Consider the following 13,192-nt stretch of genomic DNA (forward strand, 5'->3'; position numbering starts at 1 on the left):
GCAGCAGGGCGGAAAGTGTCTGGGCTTGAAGGTAAGCCAGACCTGGGTTCTCACCTGGACAGGTGTCCTAATGACTCAGTCTCTTCGTTTGTAAGGCTGGGGGAATGCTGGCACTGAGAGTTGTGAAGATAAACATGTAACCGAGATAACAAATGAAAAGCACATACTATGGTGTTGGACATACACTAAAAGATAGTTGCTGTTACTATCCTGGGTCTAAAAAACAGGAGGAGAATGATAGATTTCTTTATTGTGGCAGCACGTGAGAAGCACACGTTTTACCTTTTCTCGTGTCTTCTCTACCTCTGGCCTGGGCATCCCTGCTCTCCTGCTCAGTGCCAGCTGCCCAGGGGTCTGAAGTCTCTTGGAGTCGACACTGCACAGGAGGAAGCTGTTTAGCCTGCCAGGTAGATTGCATGTCGTAAGCCTTCTGTCCGGAGATTGTAATGAAGCCGGCTGTGATTCTGGTGCGGTGAGAGGTGCGGTGTGCAGAGTTATTCTTGATGGGACCAAAGTGCCAGCAGCTCCAGTGACCAGAATTCCTCCTGAACCAGTTGGATCCGAAGGGCTCTGGTCTTGTTGCTGCCCAAGTGGTCCTGGTGGAGGGGCATCGTGCTAGTTAGTACCTTTTGGAATGTTCCTGGGATTTGGAGGTCAGAGTTGGAAGCCATGCACCCGGTTCGTTGGGGCTTGATTTAGGAAACCAAAACGAGTTTTCCAGTATCGTTATTAAACCCTGGAGAGAAACTTGAAACAGAACCTCAGTACAAAGGATAGCCCATGGGAGAGTGAGTTTTGGTAATTGAAGGAAGTGTTTTGTAAGCTTGAATGTCCAGTAATGTGCAGAGTTAAAATATAGGAAACATTTTCATATTGCAAATGGGTACAGAGCCAAAAGTTCCAGGAACTGGCTTATTAAATAATAATGGTGAAAAGTGATTTAAAATCTTGTGTGTGTCTTTTAACGTTAGATATGCAAAAGCTAGACTAAGTACTTCTTTTGTTTGATTTATCCAGTTTTTGCTTCCTTTGGCTGCCCTGGGTCTACGCAGGAGTGCCTCCTGGCATGATGGAGAACTGTCGAGTTGTGATCTTTCCTCCTGAATATCTTGTGCACGATTTTATATTTAAACCTTTATAAACAGTTCCACTGATGTTCTTCAGGTGCTGTACAGATTGTTCTTAAATGAATGTGGGTAGACCCTAGATTCTTAAGTTGACTACAGTACTGTCATTTTCAAAGTATATGTTTATTTTCCAGTTTTTTAGATTTGGAGAGTTTTTAAAAAACAACATTTGCTCTATGTTAGTAATGTATTCATTTTCATTGGCCATTTATCATAGTGTCAGTTTATAAAAATAAAGAAATATTAGTCTTTGAAAGCCCCTTAACATATTTGGAACTGATCAACTGCTTAGTTAATATATTTGTAACATTGTAAGATAGTTAATTTTCAGGGATAGTTCCATGAAGGATAGATGGAGATTATTAAAGGTCACTGCCAGTTAACCTCTGTGCTCTTAGTCTTAGCATACAGAGGAAGGAAAGCATTTATCTGTTATAAAGTAGCAATACTTAATCTGTATAACTTAGTAAATCTAGTCTTCAAATCCCTGCTTGTTGCCAGCTACGGGCAATTGACAATGATAATGCATGATTCCAGCCCTCAAGGAGTTTGCAGTTTAGTTCTACACAAATGACACAGCACCCATGAATCAATAATGAATGCTTTATGGTAACAGGTAGAAAAATAGCAAGTTGTATTGAATGGAGGTTTTGAGAATGACATCAGTGAGGAGTAAAGTACCCGGAAGACTTCCTACAAGAAATGGCTTCAGCTGTGTTTTGAAGCATAGATAGGATCTAGATAAGCAGATGGAAAGGATACGCCTTTTGTGAAGGAACCCCTACCCCCCAAAAGGTAAAAACATGTAAATGAACATTATGTGATGGGCGATGGAAAGAGAGCAGCAGTGTCCAGTGTGCAGGAGGTAGTGGTAGGTGGAGGGTGAAGTATTCTGGGTACATGGGGCAGAGCCAGGTGGCAGAGGTCCCTGTGGAGGACTGCCTTTTCTCTGTTTCTCCTGGAGGGTGGCAGCCACCATCGTTGAAGTGTCAGAGTTCATTCCACTTTTGACGGGGATTGGGGAGAGGAGGGCACATTCTAGAAGGTGGGATGTCCGAGTTGCTTTGGGTGGGGGTGGAGAGGAGAGAATGCCTGTCACCAGCAACAGGTAAGGATGGGCTCGGAAACTTTGAAATCGGATAACTTTGTGCAGAGGTAAACAGGGCTGCAGAGCATATTTCTGAACAGCCAAGTGACATGAAAATGAGGACGTCATGTTGATTAAACTTACCTTGATGTACAGAATGTTTCCAAAGGGGGTTGATTGGAGTCAGCTATGAGACTATTGCCGTGGACCAGGCTAGGGTAGGGGGATGGATAAGTGACAGGATGAAGGGACAGTGCCATAGGGTGGGTATGAGGGATTCCAGAACAGTGGGCTTTAGAAACTGTCTAGAATTGGTAGCTAAAAAAGGTAAATAAAAAATTGGCATTGACATATATACACTACCAAATGTAAAATAGATAGCTAGTGGGAAGCAGCTGCATAGCACAGGGAGATCAGCTCGGTGCTTTGTGTCCACCTAGAGGGGTGGGATAGGGAGGGTGGGAGGGAGACGCAAGAGGGAGGGGATATGGGGATATATGTATACATATAGCTGATTCACTTTGTTATACAGCAGCAACTAACACAATAATGTAAAGCAATTATACTCCAATAAAGATGTTAAAATTAAATAAATAAATAAAATAAAATTTAGTCCTCCACCTCTTATCTCTTCACTTGGCACTTTCTGCCCTACGTGCCTGAACTGCTCCCCCATAGCTCAGTTGCTGGAGGCCCTGGGCTTCTCATGCCTCCGAATCTCACCTTCTTCTGCCTGCAGGAAACCTATCCTGCTCTCCCACCCCCAGCTGGTTAGCTTGTGTTTTCCGTTTCTGAACCAATTCCAGTTTCACTTCCTCCTAGTAGCCAATGACAAGATTTTCACCTTTGCCCAAGGGTTTGCTTCTTATTCCTTTGACTGTGTCTTCATGTTCACTGTTCAGATGATGCTTGAGACTCAGTGTGATTCTGGACAGGAGAGGCAAGGGGAGGGGTCCGTTACTTGAAAACTGGGTTTGCCTCTTGGTGGGTATTGAGCCAAAAGATACATCCAAACCAAGGATCGGGGAGAAGGAAGGATGAATATTTGCAGCAAGTAAAGAGAACACCGGGGATCTTTCCCAAAGCAGTGTCTCCCCTAACAGCAAAACTGGGGAAGTTTTAAGCTAAGGGTTCATGCACATTCATGAAGGGGCTGCAGCAGAGAATTCAGCATAGAATTGGGGCAAAGGTCGACAGAGTCCAACAGACAGGTCGACAGAGCTCGATACATAGGTTTTGTCCCTGTCTTCCAAGTGCCTGGTTGGTCATCAGTCCAGGTGAAGCACATGGGTAGGCGAGGCCCACTGTGTGGTTAGGGGCCCAGCAGCTGTTCTAGAGAGAACAGAGGGGTCAGGAGGAAGAGGTGAGGATGTGGACCTTTGAGGAGCAGTTTCAGTGGGGGGGATGGAAGTCAGATTGCAGTGAATTAGGGAAGTTGGAGAGAGTGAGGAAAATGGAGTGTGGACCCTTTCAGGTGCTTTGACAGTGAAAGGAGGGAAAGAAAGCACAGCAGCAAGAAGAAAAGCAGGGTCAGGTAAAGGCTCTTTCTAAATCAGAACACTGACAGTATTTCAATGTCAAGGGGAGGGGACAGTGGTGTGAGAGCCTGAGGAATCTGAAGGGAGAAGGAGTGTAAGTGGAAAGGAGGCTTCCTGCGAAGCAGACTTCTGTTCTTGGAGTTGCTTTTCTTGTCAGGTAGCCAGCTTGTGCCAATGACTCAGCCATACAAAGTTTGGGATTAAGGGGTGAGTTTAGAGCACATCATCTAATGGAAATATAAAGCGAGCCACATATTTCTAGTAGCCATATTTTAAAAAGTAAAAAGAATCAGGTGAAATGAATTGTAATATATTTTATTTAGCCCAATAAATCCAACATATTATTTAACTTGTCATCCATATAAAATGATGAATATTTTATATTTTTTGTAGTAGCTTTTTTTTTTTTTTTTTGCGGTACGCGGGCCTCTCACTGTTGTGGCCTCTCCCGTTGCGGAGCACAGGCTCCAGACGTGCAGGCTCAGCGGCCATGGCTCACGGGCCCAGCCGCTTCACGGCATGTGGGATCTTCCCGGACCAGGGCACGAACCCGTGTCCGCTGCATCGGCAGGGGGACTCTCAACCACTGCGCCACCAGGGAAGCCCTGTAGTAGCTTTTTAAATTGGGTGTGTTTTACATGTAGAGGACACCTCCCTTTGGGCTAGCCGCATTTCAAATGCCCAATAGTGGTTTGTGGTGAGTGTTGCCATATTAGACAAGCCAGATTTGAAGAGTAGGAGGGGTCCAGTTTAACGGCAAGACATGTACTGAGGCAGGATCAAGGTATCTACTTTGGGGAGCTGAAATTTTATGTTTTAGATCCTTTAGCTACTGATGAGAATTTAATCTCACTATTCTTTGTCTCTACTGTCAACCTGAATACTCTCCAGGCTCTTGGTTTCTGCTTAGATGAGATATGTTGGGCTTGTGTTCCACCTGGCCTTAGGTAGATGGAATTGTGGAACTAGGAAGCCGTGTTCAAGGCAGCTCAAGTCACTCTTTGGGCTCAGTTCCCAGTTGCTACCACTTAGTAGCTGTGACTCACTGAGCAAGTTACTTTACTTTTCCATGCCTCAGTTTCCTGATCTCTAAAATGGGGATAGTAATGACCAGTTTTTATTATATGAAACTCTATAGGCATGTCATAGTGTTGTTGCAAAAATTAAGTCTGGAGGGTTGACCTATACTCAAGGCTTAACAGATTTTAAAAGGGGATGTTTAGATTACTTTATTTGAGTCAGTGTTAATCATCATTATAGATTTTTTTTTAACTTTTCTGGAGACTAGAACTTTATGAAATGTTACTTGACATTGGAGTTTAAACAAAAATCTTGTGTTTTTCTTTGGAAAAGTATGAAAGCATAAAGCTTCATATTTACTCAATTAAAATACATGGAGCAATAATCAATATATTGTCCTTAGGAGCCACCTGAAGTTGGGTGATATGCTCTTTAAAATCTTCCACAAGTTGCTTTCTTCAATAGCAAACTTGAATTTGGAGTCTCTGGTGTTTCTGAGCAGTGCACTGACATAAGACAGCTTGGTTCTAATTGCATGCATCCCAAGTTGGGAAAACTTTTTCATTATGAATATCTGAATGAGAGCTGTTAGGATGGAGCTGGAGATGAGAGGGAGGGGAACAAGGGAAGTAGAAACCTTGTTAAGAGCCACTGCCCATGTGCCCTTTATCTGTCAGTCAATATCCCATTTTTCAAATGAGGTTTTGCGATAACCAGATAGCGAGAGCACATCCTTAAGTGAGGATTGCAGGAACCTGCCTGCCTGCTTTGTCCAGCTCACCCTTTCTAACTGAGCTCAAAGTTGACTTTTGCCTGTAAAAGTGGAAAATGGGCCTGATAAAAATGTTTAGTCTGCAGGGCCTTGTTTTATTTATCATATCAGAAAAGAACAATGTTTTGTTGTGTTGTGGTCAAAATAGAAGCCGACCTTGCTTGTTCACAAAAGCTCAAATCCTGGAGATAAGGGGGGCAAAATAATAGAGTACAATGGAAAGAGTAGAGTGTAATTATTTGTAGCTTGTCAAGTGAAGCCCTTTCAGGCCCCAAGTGATTCAAATCTGGGAACTCTGCACAATTCGGTAAACTAACCACAACCAGCATCAGAGAAATCTCCCCTGGCCTGCAGACAGCACTGAAATTGCATCAGTTTGTCATGCACTGAGAATGCCAGCCTCACACAATACCATTTGGTTGCAAATGGGCCTGCCCCCAAAGCCCTGAAATACATTCTGTGGTATCTGACTCTTGGCCTGCGATTTGTCATGTCCCTGCTGCTATCAGTGTACAGTAATTTTAATAGATTCTGATGGCTTCCTGGTAGAAACGCGGGATGCATCTGGTTTGGGCATAGGACACTGAAGAGATTCTTCTGGCTGTAAACAACAGGACTGCATGCAGAAAAAATTGGAGATGCATTTTATTTCATTAAAAATTGGTTTTAGGTCACAAGCTTGTGTTTTCTGAATTATAAAATAAAAATCCCTGCACAGTTTAATATGTAAAACATATTGCTTGTTTTTATCTTTAAAGTAGTTAACTCTTTAGAAATGTATTTCTGGCAGCAGTGTCACATTTTAGAAGTCACAGCTGTAAGTATGGAATGAGTCTAGTAAATGTAATAGTTTATTTAGCCCCTTGCTACTCAATATGTGGTCCACGGAGCAGCAGCCCTGGTGGGTGTTTGTTAGAAATGCAGACTCTCAGGACCCACCCCAGACCTACGGGAATCACTCTGCATTCTCACAAGATCCCGAGGAGATGCACCTGCACAGGAAAGTTTGAGAAGCTGAGAAACTCAGGCTTAGAGCACAGGCTTCTGAGTCAGAGAGACAGAGCTGTATTCAGATTCCATCTTCTGACTTAGTGTGTTTGACTTTGGGTGATTTGTGCTAGGCTTCAGATTTCTCATCTACAGAGTGGGGCTTATATAACTACATCATATGGTTATTTTGAGGATGACATTAAGTTATGAATACGTAGAAATATAAATATCTCTACCTATACCTCTATATGGTGCCTGACATGGAGGGAACATACAATAAATGAAAGATGGATAGCGGTGCCTCTGTGGACTTTTGCCTTAAGAGCGTGAAAAATTTGTCTAATTGTGAAATAACTCACCTGCAAATAATTTCCACAATAGAGGGATTATGAATTTTGTCGACAAATTGTGGCTGAGTGTGGCTGAACTTAGTCTTCCTCCTCTCCTCACATAATCTGCTGTCGGTTCGCCTTTGTCCCGTAGTGTCATCCTGTCATGATTTAGAGTATATGGCAGAGCCATGGACGGTGCTAGCTACCTGGAAAGGTGTATAAAATGCAACTGCCGATTCCTGGAGGCTGGACTTAGTACCATCTCAGCATCTGCCAGGTCCTGGTTCTAGAGCCCGCCCCTCGGCGTCTGGCCTCCTGGCCCTGACCCTGGCCCAGTGTGGAAGAATCTCCTGCCCTCATCTGTAGGCCCTATGTTCTGGTCCCACTGTGGGTGCTCAGGGCTCTCTGTGTTCCCAAACCCTCCTGGTGGAGGCGGAGGGCGGCACTTTTTCCTAGTATGGACCTGTGGGGAAAAAATACAAAGACAAAAAGTAATAGCCCGATATAAAACAACTTTTTTTTTTTTCTTGGAAAACACTGTTTTTCCCTCCCTTCATCTCTTTTTCTTTTTTCCCCCTCCCAATCTCTCAATCTTCTGTCTGTAAATGTAAAATTTTCAGCTCACTGGCTTTTAAAATTATGAATAATAACGTAAAACTTTAGTTAAATCACTCAAAAGTATAATTTATTTCCATATCTGGACCAGTTAAGGCAATGGGGATGGGAAGGATGAGGGAGAAATGGGAATGAGTGAGGAATTGGGGCCAGCTGGGCACAGAGACGGGGGGTGGAGTGTAGGAATGGATGGGGCAGAGCAAAGGACAGGGGAGCAGAGAAGGAGAGATGGAGTACAGAGCAAGGAGTGTCGAGGCAAGAGGGGGAGTCAGCTGGGCTACCAGTGTTTGGTCAGTGTCAGTTAACTGGCTCATCTGTGTTTCAGAAGGTAGGAGGTAACTGCCCCTCAACACAATTTCCTCATCTTGGAACTGCCTGTAAAATCTTGCATGTTATGTGTATGTATGTTTCCAGGGAGGTCTGCAGATTTTCACATCTGTGACCCCGAGAAAGGCTGAGAAATCACTTATTCCAAATCACAATTCCAGACTGCCTTCTTGCCAAAGATGAAACAGCTCTTTAAGTTGTATTTCTGTATATTTGATTTCCTTTTTTGTTAAGCAGTCTTATTAATGTAATAGCATCTTTCTGTATTTGTTCATATATAGTTTGTATCTAGCTAAATCTCTTGATGTCTTGAAATGAACAGATGGCATATCTTCCTGAATATTGTATTTTTTTCTTTTCAAATTTTAAACTAATGTGATTAATTGGTTTCTTTAGAGATGGTTCACTTTTGTCACAACTCTCTGAACTTCTATTAATGTTTGTGCATTACGTTAAAGGGTTAATGCATCCAGTAGACTTTCAGAACTGTCAGAAATGTATTACCCAAGATTGTCACATCACTGATTCTTATGTTAGAACTTTGCTTGGATAGACTGATAAATATTTTTGTGGTAATCTCATTGGTTGTATAGAGGAATCAGACAGTGTCAGGGTTAATGACACTGTTTGCTTTATTCAGTTGAATATATGTGTCCATTTTAACTTATGAAATTAGAATTTGGAAGTCTCAGATATGAAACACATTTTCTAACTTTTCCTTGGGTTCCTATAGGAATAAGTTGGTCTGATATGAATTATGAATCGTCTCTCTACTTATTATTGTTATATTGAATGACCCTCAGTTGTTTCTTTATCTGACAAAACGTATGTCAGGCAATCCATTTCTCTCAGTAAAGTCTGCGCTCAATAATTATAGCCCCAACTGCACTTGACTCATCTTAAACTTTACTAATGCAGAATAAGCAAGAGAGACTGTAAAGTATGTCAGGTGAGAATTAAGAGAGAGGTTCTGACAGAAGAGTCAGCAGGTGAGATTGAACACAGACCCCTCAGCAGAGGTGCTCTCCGCTCTTGGTACCCTCATAGCCCTACCCACCCCCCCACTCCTTGATACCTGTTATTCAATCAGACCAGCTTATTACACAGAGAGAGAGCAGGTCATAGAGGTAATGGGGCCAGAGAGAATATATTTTAAACTTTATTTTGAAATAATTTCAAATGTACAAAAAAGTTGCAAGAATAGTACAAAGAATTCTCATTTCTTTCTAACCAGATTCATCAATTTTTTTTGTTTTGTTTGTTTTTGTTTTTTTGTTTTTGCGGTATGCGGGCCTCTCACTGTTGTGGCCTCTCCCGTTGCGGAGCACAGGCTCCGGACACGCAGGCTCAGTGGCCATGGCTCACGGGCCCAGCCGCTCCGCGGCATGTGGGATCCTCCCGGACCGGGGCACGAACCCGGGTCCCCTGCATCGGCAGGCGGACTCTCAAGCACTGCACCACCAGGGAAGCCCAGATTCATCAATTTTTAAAGCTTTACCACTTTTGCTTTATCATTCTCTTCCCTACATCCCTCTTTTTATATATGTAATCTTTTTCTGCACCCTTTGAGAGTAGGTTGTGTATATTATACCTCTTTACTCCTCATTATTTCAATCTGTGTGTCCTAAAATAGGAATATTCTCTTAACGTAACCACAGTGAAATTGTCAAATCAGGAAATTTAACATTGACCCAGGATTATTTTGTAGTCTGTATCACAAATTTGTCAGTTGTCTCAATAATATCCTTTGGAGCATTTTTTTTTTCTCCTGATACAGTATCCAGATAAGCATTACGTTTAGTTGTCATGTCTTTTTAGCCCCCTTTAATCTGGAACTCTCTCTCAGTCTTTCTTTGTCTTCCATGACATTGTCATTTTTATAAAAGGTCAAAATAGACTGTCCTTCAATTTAGCTTTGTCTGATGGCTCCTGATGGGTAGACTCAGGTCATGGATTTGGAGCTGGAAATCTCCATTAATGTTACTATGTCCTTGTTAGGGTACCCTATCCAGAGGCACATGGTATTTGTTTGCCCCTAATTCGTGATGCTAGTTTTGAGCACTTGGTTAGGTTTTGTTGGTTTTCACTGTTGTATATTTACTATTTTTCCTTTTGTAATTAATAAGTAACGTTTGGAGAGACATTTTACAATTATATAAATGTTCTCTTCCTTATCAAATGGTTCCTCCCTGATTCAGCATCCATTGATGATTCCTGCCTGAATAAGTTTTTACTGTGTTGTTGGCAAAATGGAAATTTTCTAACGCCATCATTCCTTCTAAGGAAGAGGTTTCTCTTTAGAGCGGCTTTTAAAAGCGTGGACTTAGAGCCCTGTCCGGACCATTAAGTCCCCAATGTTATCCTTTCTTTGACTATAATTGATTATTTTTAAGGAAATGAGCCCTAGATATGCTGTAAGTTTAATCATAATCTTTTCTTATACCTATTCAAAAACAATCATAGTTAAAACTTTCATCCCTTCAATAACTTCCTGCAAGAATTTTAAATAAAATATAAATAATACAGAAGGGTGTGAAATAAAAACTAAAAGCCTCTTTTCCTCCCTTTCTCTGATCTCTGATCGGTAATAGTTTGGTATATCCCCCTTCAGACAGAAGTGGAATGATAACATACTTATTATTTTGCAAATTGTTTTTCCAAATTGAGGATTTATGTATCAAATCTTTTTTTTTTTTTGCGGTACGCGGGCCTCTCACTGTTGTGGCCTCTCCCGTTGTGGAGCACAGGCTCTGGACGCGCAGACTCAGTGGCCATGGCTCATGGGCCCAGCCGCTTCGCGGCACGTGGGATCTTCCCGGACCGGGGCACGAACCTGTGTCCCCTGCATCGGCAGGCGGACTCTCAACCACTGCGCCAGCAGGGAAGCCCTACAATCTATTTTTTAAAAGTATAAGTTTTGCATTACTTCAGATTTTCATTTGTCTCCTCCTACACTTATTGCTATTTCAGCAATAATGCATCCTCCCCAAAAAGGCCTCTCATTATTCTGGAGAAATATTACTAGATCTTCAAGTCTTATTAAAAATTAAATTGGCTTTGGTCTGATTTATTTATGTATAGACTGATTTTTTTCAAACTCTTGTCATTATATTCAGCTATATTATTCTTTGAATATATTTTGGGGGCTGGCTAGGAAAGTTAATGTTTCTGTGAAGAAATGTGTTGTCAGTAGTAGATATTGACTTATAAGCAAACACATAAGAACAAAGTATGTGTGTAAGTTGGAGACCATCTAGTGACCAAAACGATGCTTCTGTCAGTGAAATAGGAATTGTCAGTTTAAGAATATGAGTGTTGTGAGGTCAAAGGCATACGTCTTTATAACATAGTTAGCACCTACAAACAATGGAGTAGTCCTTGTAGCAAACCTATTTCTTTTTATTTTTTTCCCCCAGTGTTTAATTTTGAAAAAATATTGATAGCACAGTACAAAGAGTACTTATATTCACTCAGATTCACCAGTTGTTAACGTTTTGCCACCTTTGCTTTGTTCTGTCTCTCTGTCTCACACATACTCACACAGAAACACACACACACTTATATTTATTTTTTTATTTTGGGTGAATCCTTTGAAAATAATTTGCACACTTACTTTCACCCCTAAATTACAACATTTCACTCCTTTGACCCAGTGGTTAACAGGAATAATGATCTTTGGCCTGGTTAAGCTATTAAATTGGTAGTTGCAAAATGATGATTTTTCTAATTCCATCATTTCTTCCATGTTTATTAACTGGCATTCTTCTGTGAAGAGGAGCTTCTCCCCTTCCTTGTTCTCCCCTCATATCTCTATAGACTCATGGATATTTTTTTTAAGTATAAGTTTTTTCTAGTGTTGTCATTATTCTTTTTAATGCCCAAATTGTCCCAAATTTGTCCCATGGGATCTCATTCAATTTGACTTGTGTCCTTTTGACATGACCGCATTTGTCTTTGATCACTGTTTCTTTCTGTCCAACAAGATATGAAGGTTCACTGTGGACTTGCCCAATTTGAGACTTTTCCCATGGATGCCTGCTTCTTTTTAGTGGGGAATAGCATCTAGAAACTAAGATATGGATGCTAAGTGTCCTATGGTTTATCATTGCTACCAGACCCTCTCAGTTGCTAGAGCTATATTACATATATACTTATTATAATAGGCATATATGTGTGTATATATCTGAATATATACTATATATCATACTCATATGAGTATGAGTATATACCCATTTTAAATTATGACTACATTTCATGTATCTCCTTTTTCTTCATGCATAAAAATTCCAGCATTTCAAGCCCCAAATTATTCTAACACAAAGCCTACCAAATAAAATTTAAGACCTTTATGCAATCCTTTTTGTATTAAAATATGTCCCATTATGTTTGTGTAGTTAGAATACTATGTTCAAAATATACCTGCATTATTTACTCTATATTGTTATGTAAAAAAATTTAATGTACAGTTAGGTTATTTTCTCTGTTTATATTCAATTTGGTTTTTCCATCTTTTTTGTTTACATTTATTAATATATAGAACAATTTATTTGGTTCGAAACTATATACAAAGGTATTTTTGGAAAAGTCTCGCTCTCCTTGCCTTCTATGCAAATGTCTATAGGTAACCAGTGTTATTAGGTTCTGGTTTATACTTCTTGTGTTTCTTTTTTGTACACACACACACACACACACACACACACTCTTAACCTAATATATCTCCATCTCTTATTATATCTTCATTCCTTATTTTCCCTTTCATAGCAATTAACATACTATATGTAATCTTTCTTCCCTGATGTTTCTTTTCAGTCAGTATATCCTAGAAAGCACTCTGTGTGAGTTCATAAGAATCCTCCTCATTTGTAATGGCTACATGGTACTTCATTGTGTGGCTAGTCTCCTATGGATGGGCATTTGGGTTTTCATTATTTTGCTCTTACAAATAATACTTTTGCAGCAATTTTTTAATGAGCAACTGCTATGGACACAGCATTCTTTTAGTTCTGCTTTGTGACATAGTGAAAAATAAGGTTTGTTTTCTGCCCTTGAAGTGTTATAGTCCAGTGGAGGGATGTTTTTAGAAGTGGGCTAGGAAGAGAAATGGCCCGGTATCTAGTAGTTTAATATAATCTAGATATTCTCAGTAATTTTTAGTTATCTGACTGCATATTCTCATAGAAATAACATGAGACAAATATGTGGGAGCACATATTATACTGTTGTCTAGCTTCCAAGTAAAAATAAAAGGAAACCTTTTAAGGTAAGGTAAATACTCTTCAGTAAATCAATATTAAGTAATTTTATTGAGCTACATACAAGTGCTAGGTTTCATGAAATTGTTTTAGTTTAGCCGCACTTTCTAAAAGTAAAATATAGTTAGGGAA

General features: G+C 40.5%; 1 protein-coding gene across 1 annotated transcript in view; it reads left to right on the forward strand.

Annotated features, from left to right (window-relative positions):
* The window catches only part of SNX24 (sorting nexin 24), a 170,763-nt gene that overhangs the window by 26,117 nt on the left and 131,454 nt on the right, over positions 1-13,192 (forward strand). The gene's annotated exons all lie outside the window — the stretch shown is intronic.

Source organism: Phocoena phocoena, chromosome 3 (assembly GCF_963924675.1).
Source record: "Phocoena phocoena chromosome 3, mPhoPho1.1, whole genome shotgun sequence".
Taxonomy (NCBI): domain Eukaryota; kingdom Metazoa; phylum Chordata; class Mammalia; order Artiodactyla; family Phocoenidae; genus Phocoena; species Phocoena phocoena.